The sequence below is a fragment of the Grammomys surdaster genome, unplaced genomic scaffold (assembly GCF_004785775.1).
Source record: "Grammomys surdaster isolate TR1022 unplaced genomic scaffold, NIH_TR_1.0 206, whole genome shotgun sequence".
Taxonomy (NCBI): domain Eukaryota; kingdom Metazoa; phylum Chordata; class Mammalia; order Rodentia; family Muridae; genus Grammomys; species Grammomys surdaster.
The window spans coordinates 2,252,859-2,265,117 of NW_021604651.1; positions in this window are offsets into that span (position 1 = coordinate 2,252,859).

Below are 12,259 nucleotides of genomic sequence, written 5' to 3' on the forward strand. Positions count from 1 at the left end.
GCTGGTCACTGAACAAACTTTCCTTCAGTCAATGCTCCATTTTTGTTCCTGCATTTCTTTAGACAGGAACAACTCTGGGTCAGAAATTTTGACAGTGGGTTGGTAACCCTGACCCTCCACTCAGGGTCATGTCTATCTACTGGAGTTGGTCTCTTCAGGTTTTATTTCCCCACTGTTGTACATTTCAGCTAAGGTCACACCAGAGTCCTGGGAGCTTCTCACATCCCAGGTCTCTGGGACTTTCTAAAGTGTCCTCCCACCCCCATACCCCTAAAATGGGACATTTCTATTCATTCTCCTGGCCCTCTGTGCTTCTCTCCTGTTCCTCCCCCCATACCTGATCCTGTCCCCTTTTTCTCTTCCCCCTCCCCTCTTCTACCCAGATTCCTCTCTATCTCAGCCTTCTGCGATTATTTTGTTCCTCCTTCTAAATGGGATTAAAGCATCCTCACTTGGGCCTTCTTGTTAAACTTATGGACTGGGGGTTGTATACTGAGTATTTTGTACTTTTTGGCTTCTATCCACTTATCAGTGAGCACATACTATGCATGTCCTTTTGGGCCTGGGTTGCCTTACCCAGGATGATATTTTCTAGTTCCATCCATTTGTCTGCAAAATTCATGATTTTAATAACTGAATAGTATTCCATTGTGTAAATGAACCACATTTTCTGCATCCATTGTTTGGATGAGGAACATCTGGTTTGTTTCCAGCTACCATCAATCACAAATAAGGATACTCAGGCTCTAAGATCAACAGTTAATAAATGAGACCTCATGAAACTGAAAAGCTTCTGTTAGGCAAAGGGCACTGTCAACATGACAAAATGGCTACCTACCGATTTGGAAAAGATCTTCACTAACTCTACATCCAATAGAGAGCTAATATCCAAAATATACAAAGAACTCAACAAGTTAGACTCCAGAAAACCAAATAACTGTATTTAAAAATGGGGTATAGAGCTAAACAAAGAATTCTCAACTGAGGAATCTCAAATGGCAGAGAAGCACCAAAAGAAATGCTTAACTTCCTTAGTCATCAGGGAAATGCAAACCGAAACAACCTTGAGATTCCACCTTAAACCAGAGTGGCTAAGATCAAGTCACTCAAGTGACAGTACATGCTGGCAAAGATGTAGAGAAAGAGGAACACTTCTCCATCACAGGTCGGATTGAACACTGGTACAACCACTCTGGAAATCAATCTGGTGATTCCTCAGAAAACTGGAAATAGTTTTACTTTGAAAACCCAGTTATACCACTCCTGGGAATATTCTCAAAAGATGCTCCCCCATACCACAAAAACAGGAGCTTCACTATGTTCATAACACTATTTCCTTTTAATTCCTAAAATATTATTAAGCACCCAATGAGCATCTTAGTCAGGTGCTTTGCGGTCACTATAATTTTTAAGTGCAACAGTTTCTGTTTTCTGGCATCTTATAATGAGAAAATTGGGAATATGACTGAGTTCCAGGGCATCTTATGCCCTTTTCTGTTTCCACAATGTGGTTACCTGAATGAGAAAATCTCCATAGCCTCATAGATTTGAGTACTTGGTCACTATGGAGTGGCACTGTTTGAGAGGATTAAAAATATGGCCTTGTTGAAGGAAGTATGTCACTGGAAGTTGGCTTTGAGGTTTTGAAGAACATGCCAAGCGCAGATCTCTCTCTCTCTCTCTCTCTCTCTCTCTCTCTCTCTCTCTCTCTCTCTCCCCCTTCTCAATCTCTTTGTCTCTGTAGATGAGGATGTAACTCTGAGCTACTGCCCCAATGCCATGCATGCTGCCATGCTCCCTGATATGTTGGCAGTAGACTAAGCCAATGAAACTGTAAGTAAGCCCTTAGTTAAATGCTTTCCTTTATAAAAGTTGCTGTTTTTATGGTGTCTCTTCATATCAATAGAGCAGTTGACTAAGGCATACAGGCATATGTACATATCCATAACCATATTTTTTTAAAAAGAAATCATTTTGTCTTTTTTTTTCAGAGCTGAGGACCAAACCTATGGCCTTATGCTTGCTAGGTAAGCACTCTACCACTGAGCTAAATCCCTAACCCCAAAAGAAATCATATAATGAAATAATGAGAAAATCAGAAAAACTAGTATAGTATGAATATATTAATTTACTGAAAATTAAGTATTAAATTTGTAAATTATTGACCAGTGGCTCGTTATATAACTGAAGGCTGTTGGCCTTGACCTCACTATGTAATTAGCTGGTCTCAAACTCAACATCCTTCTGCCTTAACTTGTTGAGCAAACAAGCATCCACGAACAATATTATCCAGATTATAATATATTTAAATCAGTTTGACATTAACTATTATATTGATATAAATAAAAGTTCAGGCTTTTAAAACCTCATTCAGTTTTTCAACAAATATTTACTAATAAGCCAAGATGCACTAGGTATTAAGGGCCTCGGGCACATCAATAAAAAAGTAGAAATTAGCTTAACCAAACTCTCCAAAGAAGACATGAATACAGGATGCATTGCTATAGATTCTATTAGAAGATGGGTAGTGCTCTCAATAGATGGGAATGAAGGGCGGATGTCATAGGGAGAAGGAGATAACTTCAGGTCTACATAGAATGACCAACAACATGCTCTCATCAAAAGGGTGATTATAGACCTGAGATTTGGAGCATGGATAAACTTTAGCCGGTAGAAAAGCATTCCTATGGTGACACCTTTGAGGGGAACTGCCTATGCTGAATGAGGGAAGGGGAAGAACATAAAGGTCAAAAAGAAAAAAAGAGACTCCCTCCTAAAGGTTCCAAAACCTTCCCAGCTGGGAATCAATATTGAGATACATGAGTTCTTGGGGGACATTTTATATTCAAATCACAGCAATGTGTAACAAACTTATGTTCCCTATGTATGTATATAATTAGATATAGATAGACACATAGATGTCTAGACATCTATATAGCATAAGCATGTATATATGTATATAAATGCACACATATTTATATATACACAGACACATGCACAAAAAAAAACAGAAAAAGAAAAAGAAAAAAGAGAATGATTGCACTTCACAGACCCTACTGAAAGTTGGAGCCATGGGAAGATTTTGAGAAGTGTCAATCATATATACTGCATATATCTACATGTCATTACATTGTTGTACTGTAGGAGTATAGCAACAAGTCAGGTCTAAAGGCTAGCGCAGCCATCCATAATGGGAGATGACAGTGTTCAAGGTGGGGACAGAGGACATGGTGATTCTAATTATTTTGTAAAGATGGGATTTACATGTGTTTCTGACCAATGAACATATGTCATACACAAGAAAAGTTGATGATCCAGAGTTTGAACCAAAGAACTAGAAAAATGGTGATATTCTAGGTTGAGTTCCTGAATTGTACAAAGCATAGCAGGAGCTGATCTTTGGGTACTTTACATTTACATTTTGTATGACTATCAGATATTTGGATGTCTATTAGACAGTAGAAATCAGAAAACAGTGTGTAGAAATTTGTTATAAGAACATGATGTGAAGTGATGATTTGAGCTATACATTTAGAAACCATCAGCAAAAAAGGTGACAATTATCTTGAAATTTGGAGATCACCCACAGAAGATGGAGATGGCAATAAGAGTTGGTTCCATGGTTTTTCAAACATTAGGATTCAAGAAAGAAGGAAGGAACATTTAGAGATTCACACAGGTGAGGACAGTCAAAAGTCAGAAAAATATAGATTTCTTAAGACCCCATATCTTAAGGCTCACATATCAAGGAGGAAGTACTGATAATGTGGGTTCAGGCTACTGATGGGTCAGGTAACAGAAATACCAAGAGGCTGCTGGCAGTCTTGAGAAAATCATTTTTGGTATAACAATTGTCAAAAGCCTGGGAGATGAGAGATAAGGCATGGACACAAATGAGGAGCAGGGCAGTTTCTGTAGGCTGTGTAGAGCTAACTTGTTTATATGCTGGGGAAAACGATCTCTAAAAATGGAAAAAGAAAGTACATATGAAAAAGTCATGAGAAGGCCAGTACTTTATATGTTTATTGTTTATTTTTTATTTTATTTTTTGGTTTTTCCAGATAGGATTTCTCTGTGTAGCCCTGGCTGTCCTGGAATTCACTCTGTAGACCAGGCTGGCCTGGAACTCAGAAATCCTCCTGCCTCTGCCTCCCTAGAGCTGGGATTAAAGATGTGCATCACCACTGCCCGATATGTTTATTTTAAAAGAAGTAAAAATTATGAAACTGTGGAGTGTTCAGTTCTAAATGTGGCTCCTATATCACTTTCCTCTACTAGGAGTAGTGGGGAAGCTGGGGATCAGGGTCTTGAGTAGCAGTGAGTATTGTGAGTATAAATGCTAGCAGATTGTTGGAGGGCAGCTCACTTATTGAAGTAGCGGGCAAGATTTTATAGCTTGAGTCAGTGGGGGGGGGGGGTAGGAAAAAGAACAAGGGAGGAGGTGCTGCAGTGGGGAGAGGGGCCTTTCAAGCATATCAGCTAGATTAGCAGATGCCTGGTTACCTAATTTCTGAGAAGCCAGTTCTCTGGTAGGGAAACAGAAGCATATCTGGCCTTTGTTTCTATGGGGTTGAGAAGGCCCAAGCCCGATTTGGTTAGAGAGGGTCCCCTCTCCTGCTTTGCTCTCTGAGAGCTGTCTAGGGGACTGGGCAGTGCTGTACCATCCCTCACTTGGCTTGGAAACCCATAGTACACATGAACTTATATCAGCAGAGACTGTGTGCACAAGCCCTATACAAGAAGAAGCTAGCCCAAATCCCAACATGGATGGGGTGGGGCTCATGGAGTCTCATGCTCAGCTGAGGAGCTAGCAGTTGATGGCTGCTGGCGCTATGAGACACATAGAAATTGCAGTCACATGTAAGAGTGACATCCCTGTGGGAAACAAAACTGTTACAAGTTTGGCTAACCAGAGGGATAAGAAAGGAGAGATTATAACAGATGCTCATTCATCACCTCTATAGCACTGTCTTCAGCCCCTCCTCTAATTAAAGCTTTGATTTTATGTTATATAAATCACATCAGTATTCCTGACAACATGGAATTTATGTAAGTTTCAGTTTTCCTTTATTCCTTTAATGCAACATTTGTAGGATCAAGGATGACTTTTAAATTATCCAGGAGAGAGATCACTGTATATGACTGGAATTTTTCATGACTAAATATCCTCCTCAGTTTAGAGTTTCTAATACCAATAAGCTGTCCTCTGCACAGTTTCTCAAGTTTGCATCTTCTGGTTGAGAAAGTACAATGGAGAAACATAGAGAGATAATATTCGCTCAATTTATCAAGTAAAAAGTATTAGACTAGTACTCGGTTGATTAAATGAGTATGTCAGTAAAACACTTTATATAACGCTCAATACAGGTTCTAGAGTAAGAGTATTAAGAAAGAATTTGAACTGTGTGCAATCAAAAAGTTATAACTTCTGCTTTGCAGTTTATCAAAATCAATTATTCAATAAATTCCATATTTCTAAAGATTGCTCAATTCTCTCACACATTTTTGATGACTAGGGAGCTCTGGCTGTCTGACTTCTTTGATCACAAGTGAGCAGGCCATCCGGGCTTCATTCTTCATTTACCATTACATGTAGGAGTCCTTTTTGATCATGAGAACTGTAAGCCAAGGAACAAACATGAAATAATCATGAAAATAGAGCAAATGCTTAAGAAACTTCTGAGGCTCAAGGGCCTGAGAGAGCCTGGAAAACAAAACAACAATAAAAAAAAAGGTATCAAATTGAAAATGTTGGCTGTAGAAATTACAGGCAAAATCAGCAGTCACAAAAGCAACAATATTCTCAGTGAGCTGAAAGTAAGAGGGCACAGGTTTGGTTTCCTTGCCACTGTATGTCTAGATATCATGCAATACTCCACAGGAGCTCAGGAAAATGTTGTTACCTTCCGGCAGGACAGAGACCCTGCACTAATTTCCAAGGCCTATGACCTCACAAAATTGGGCCCATCCCTGTTTCCTACTTTTTACTGAGGGACTACGGGTAGTTAATGTGTGCTGAAAGAGGAAATGTCATTTTCCTCAGTGGTGCAGACACTGATGAGTTGACTATTTTCCAATAAGTAAACCAACTTAGGCTCATGCAAACAACAATTTAAACTCAGTAGTTCCCACATACAAATTAAAGCAGGATGGGGGAATATTGGGAAGAATGGTGTTTGCAAAGCAAAGAATGCTATGAGATAGGATCATGAGGAATGAGATTGAGCAAAGTTCAGTGAGCACATGTATAAAAATGTCAAGGATTAAAAAAAGTTGTTGAGTGAATAAATTAATAGCTAAGAAATTAATACTTATGATTTTATGAGAGGGAAAGAGGGAAAAAACACTAAAAACAAAAGTGCATATCAACCAAGCTTTTGTCGCTTTAATTCCGTCTGTCAAGGTAGATATTGGCACTTTTCACATTTAAATTTGTATGATTAGTTGTGGAACTAAAAAAGGCAAGGAAAGATGGCTTCTATTGAAATCAAAGAAAAGATAAAGCGAAGCTGAGCCTATGAGGTATGCCTGTAATCTCAGCACTGGGAAGGCTACTGTAGAAGTTTCACTACAAACTCAAGCCAAACTCAGACACGGTAAGATCCTGTCTCACAAGACAAAATGACTAGTAGGATAAAGAGCCATTCTTTGATCATTTCTCTATACTGTGCACACATCACACATATTCACTGTAGACAATAACAACAACAGAAAAACTGGGGCAAGGAATACTGAAGGACCTTGCTCAAGCTTCTACATATATAGCATGTTGCTCTGCAAGGAAAAAAAATGAGATTGGAACCATGCCTGTCTTATTTCAGAGCAACGTTCTCAACCTCTCCTGAAGAATGTTCCACAGACTGCCTAATAATAAAATTATTTGTAGGGCTTGTGAGATATTTAAGCTCCGAGGTCCTAAATGTAGAAATACACAAAGAAATACCTCCTGGGTTTGGTCTTTTTGCTAATGGGCACTTCTCAAATTATCTTGTTTGTTTGTTTGTTTATTTCTTTGTTTACTTAGTGTTTTCACCATGCACTCACATGTGGAAACTACAGGTTGATTTGCGGTGTCTTTCCTCAACACATTCCATCTTATTTTTTGAATGACTAGTAGGAGCTATTTGTCTCAGCACATTCCAACAGTGAGGTTAGAGATGCCTGTGTCCGTGCTTAGCTTCTGCATGGGTTCTGAGAATGAACTTAGATCTACATGCTTGTACAACATTGAACTATCTCCCCAGCTCCTAATTATTTTATTTTTAATTTCAGGAAAATGTACTGACACTGCACATTCATGATAGATATTCCATTATATAAAAGTCTTGCTTGAAGGGGAAAAATGAAGAAATAGCTCAACAGTAAAAAGTACATACTGCTATTGATTTTGGTGCCCAGCATCCACACTGCATAGCTCACAACCATTGTATCTTCATCTCCAGATCCAGGGTATCCAATGACTCTAGTCTCTGAGGATACTTTTACTTATGTACATACACAACACAGACACACAGAGACAGCTGCTAACACAGACACAGATATACAACTAGAAATAAAAATATAACCCCCTCATTGGAGCTGCAACATTTCTCTTATAAAAGTAAGAAGCGTAGATGTTTTAACCTATTGAAACTTTTTCATTTTAAAACTTCCTAGAGGCATGAGAGAATTTTAATTTGTACTCACAAGAGACAAATGAACAATAGCTAAATAAATGATATGGTGGAAGAGATGGGAAATGAATAATATTTGTAAACGAAATAAAACTTTCCTCATATGTTCAAAGTCTTTTTTGAAGCTATAAATGGTTTGAATTCTAAGTAATGTTTTATAACATAAAAAGGTAGTTAACCTCTAAAAGAAAAGAACATTAAAGCTAATTGGATTTTTAAATCTGAAATGCCCATAGGGAAGGGCTGTACTTGATTAACAATTGTAAATTCATTTTTCAACATTTTGGTGAGGGGTAATTAACTTCCCATGGAAAGATTCAGTAATAAAAATTCACTAATTACTAGACATGACCAGAACATGGAAGAAGCACAAAACACACACACACACACACACACACACACACACAGAGGTAGCAATCAATTCATTGGATGTCTTAGATTTGGGTTCATTAAGTTTTGCAGAAATCTTTTTGAACCACAAAATTTATAAATGCAAAGTGACTTTATTTTAAGCTTTAAAATTATTTAGTAAATTTTTTTTCAAAATAGTAATGTTCACTATATAGACCATATTAGTACTATATTACCAAAAAAATAATAGTTTCAAGAACTTCAGTGTATTCTAAATGGTCTGGAACAGAAGAGTGGACAAAGAAAATGTGGTAACCATCTTTTGCAGGAATGAATGGCCCCCCTACAAAGTGGGGCAGCCTGAGGAAGGAACTTTTCATCTCCCCACCATTTACAGGGTAAAGGCTGTAGTTTATGAGGCCAGGGGCTATCTGGGCCAAGCGCCATATATCATTACATGGCAATACTTTGTAGAGAAGCTTCCTGTTTGGATGAGACCCTTTTTGTTACTAGCTACTCTGTTCCCTGTCCTTCTTCCTCTAAAGGGGGGTGTTGGCCTCGGGCCCCTGCCTTGCTCCCCTCTTCTGTTGCTGAGGAGGATTTCTGTCCCCCTTCTTATGTTCCTGCTCCTGCCACTTCTGTCCCTACCCAGTCAGCCCAGGCAGAGGGAGGAACAGCCCCTGATTTCTCTGACTCTCCTGACTCCACTTGGAGTCCACCTCACACTGGGGCCCATTCTGTCCAGATGGTCAACTCTACTATGGCTTTACCCCTCCAGACTATGGGATCCCTAGATGCCCAGGAGAGACAGTTCATGACATACATGCCATTTGCCAGTAAGGATCTTTACAGTTGGAAGTTACAGAACCCACATTTTCAGAAAGATCATCAGCTATCACAGGTCTTACAGATGTAATCATGTTGACATTCCTGCTTACCTGGGATGACTGTCAGAAACTGCTCCAGGTCCTCTTCATGACATAGAGGATCATGGGAGCTGCCTGGAAGCAAAAGGGTTGCCCACACAAGTCCAGGCTGATACTGATGCAGTCTTTCCTTTAAATCAACCTGACTGGGATTTTAATACTGTTGAAGGTAGAGCAAGATTCCAGGTCTACATCCAGATTCTGAAGGAATATAACCCACAAATTTATCTAAGGTAAGCCAAGTAATACAGGGAAAAACGAGAGCCCCATGGAATATCTAGAAAGACTTTTTGAAGCCTATAGGACCTACATTGCTTTTGACCCAGAAGCCAGAGATCACCAGTCAGCTGTAAACATGGATTTTGTTAACCAAACTGCCCCTGACATCAGCCAGAAGCTTCAGCACCTGATGGCTTTGTGGGTAAGAAACTGACTGAGGTAATAGACACAGGTGAGGTCTAACGAAAGTGCTACTTCCTGCCATGAGCCCCAGCCATACTGATAAGAGAGAACTGAAAAACCTAGGTCATGGAAGAGACAAAGGTAAGCCAGCTCCCATTGAAGGAAAAATTCATCCTCCATTAGAGAGAGACCAATGTGCCTATTGCAAGACAAAAGGCCATTGAAAGCATGGGTGCCCTAAGAAAATCAGACAGAGGGCCCTAAGGTTCTGTAATTAGAACTAAATAACTGAGGGTGTCCGCGCTCAATCCTGCTCCATGAACCCTGGGTAACCCAAAAGCAGAGGGGGAGCCCACTGGTGGACACAGGGACACAACATTCTGTTTTGAAACAAGTGTTTAGGCTATTTTCAAGTTGAAAATAGTGCAAGGGGCAGTGGGCACTAAGCCCTATCCATGGACTATCTGAAGAAAGGAGAACTTGGGAGAAGGGTGGGTAATCTACTCATTTATGATCATTCCCGGATGTCCATACCCCCTGCTGGAAGAGACCTCCTCACCAAAATGAGAGCCCAAATCAATGTTAGCCCAGAGGGAATAGAAGTGCTGGATAAGAATGGCCCCATCCATGTTCTGACCTTGGCCCTAGAAGAGGAATACAAATTGTTCCCTCACCCAGCCCTTTCTCCAAGCACATTACTCCAGAGTTTCCTAGCAGACATTCCCAAGGTCTGGGCAGGAAAAAAAAAATTCAATGGGACTTGCCCAACATTGGGCCCCAGCTCTAGTCCAATTAAAGGCTGGGGCTACTCTGTCTGAATCAGAAAGTATCCAATGCCCACAGAAGCCAGGATGATCACATCTCACAGATTACCAGCTCGGAGAACCAGGGATTCTGATTCCTTGCCAATCAGCATGGAACACTCCTCTCCTGGTCAAGAAGCCCCATTCCATTGAATATTGGCCTGTGCAGGACTTCAGAGACATAAACAATCAGGTGGGAGACATCCAACGCAGAGTTACAAACCTGTACACCCTGCTAAACAGCCTCACTCCTGAGCACACAATGTACACTGTCCTTGACATGAAGGATGTCTTCTTCAGCCTGCCTCTGGCACCCAAAAGCCAGCCTCTATTTTCCTTTGAATAACAAGACTTGGAGAGAGGCTTTGATGTACAACTTGGACAAATCTGGCTCAAAGATTCAACAACCCACCTACTATCTTTGACGAGGCACTGGATGAGGACTTCAGTGAGTACCAACTGGCCACTCACAAATAACTGTACTCTAGTATGTAGATAACATCCTGATTTCAGCTTCTGACTTGATGACATGCCAGCAGGCCACACCAAGCCTGCTATAGGAGCTGAGTAAACTTGGCTCAAAATCAACTCATCCTTAGCATCTAAGTTCCATCAAACCGAAGGGAAGTAAGGGAATTTCTGGAATTTGCCAGGTTTTGTATACTTTGGGTGCCAGGGTTCACTGACATAGCCGAACCATGTATGAGGCCACCAGGGGCCAAGAAGATAAAATAGAATGGACCCTTGAGATGGTCATGGCTTTTAAGACCTTAAGAAAAGCCTTATTGGAGGCACTGACCTTGGCCTTTCTGGATATTCAGAAATGTTTCCACCTGTATGTGGATGAGAGAAAGGGGTGCTTACCCAAACTTTGGGACCATGGAAATGACCTGTGGCTTATTTATTGAAGAAGTTGGGCCTAGTGGCCCAAGGGTGGTCAGCCTGCCTCTGGATCATAGAATCATAGCTGCCATTGCCCTGCTAGACAAGGGTGCTGACAAAATAAACATGGAGAAGGAACTTGTTATCACTACACCCCATACTATTGAGAGAATTTACGAGAATCCACCTATCTGGTAGCTTTTCAATGTCAGACTGGTGCACTTTCAGGCTCTACTTTTGATTTCCCCTGGAATAAGATATAATCCATCATCTGCCCTAAACCTAGCCACCCTGCTACTTGACCCATCAATCAGTTGTGCAACATGATTGCTCTATAGTTCTAAGGCACATCCAGAACATCAGGATTGACTTGACTGACATGCCCTGGCCAGACAAGGAAAGTATCTACTTCATGGATGGTAGCATCTTCATTCAGAATGGAATCAGGTATGCATGGGCAGTGGTACTGGACTTGGACTCTGTTATCTAGGCAACTCTGCTGCTGGGAACTTCAGCCCAGAAAGCTGAACTAAAGGCTCTAATCCAGGCTTTAAAACTGGCAAAACGGGCCATAGCTAACATTCACACTGATAGCATATATGCCTTTGCTATGGCTCATGTACATGGATCCATATACCAAGAAAAGGGATTATTGATTGCTGACCGAAAAACAAACAAACAAAAAAATAAGGAAGTAATACTTGCTTTATTGGAGGTATTATGGCTTTCTCTCAAAGTGGCCATAATTCATTGTCCTGGGCATCAGAAAGGGACATCAAAAATAGTCTGAGAAAACAAGCTAGCTGATAAAGCAGCAAGGGAGGCTGCCCAATGCCAACATCCTGGTAGCTTTGTTGTGCCTTCCCAGTCATCCCTGAATATACTGCTGAAGACAAACAAGGCCAAGTTTACAGAAAAGATGGCTAGTTGCTGACCACTGAAGGCTGGGCCATCCTACCTAAGGAGTTTGCTATGCAATCATTCATCAGATTTATCAAGCTTCACACCTGGGTTACTGAAATCTGAAGGAATTGCTCTGAGGGGCAGGGTATAAAATATTTGACTTAGGACACTTGGTTGATCAGGTAATCTCACCTTCCAGGCTATGAACACCTCAGGCCCTAATCATGGAGCCACTCCAGGAACCAGAATCAGGAGTCAACAGCCAGGGGCTAATTGGGAAATAGATAATACAAGAATAAAACCAGGAACATATATGGAT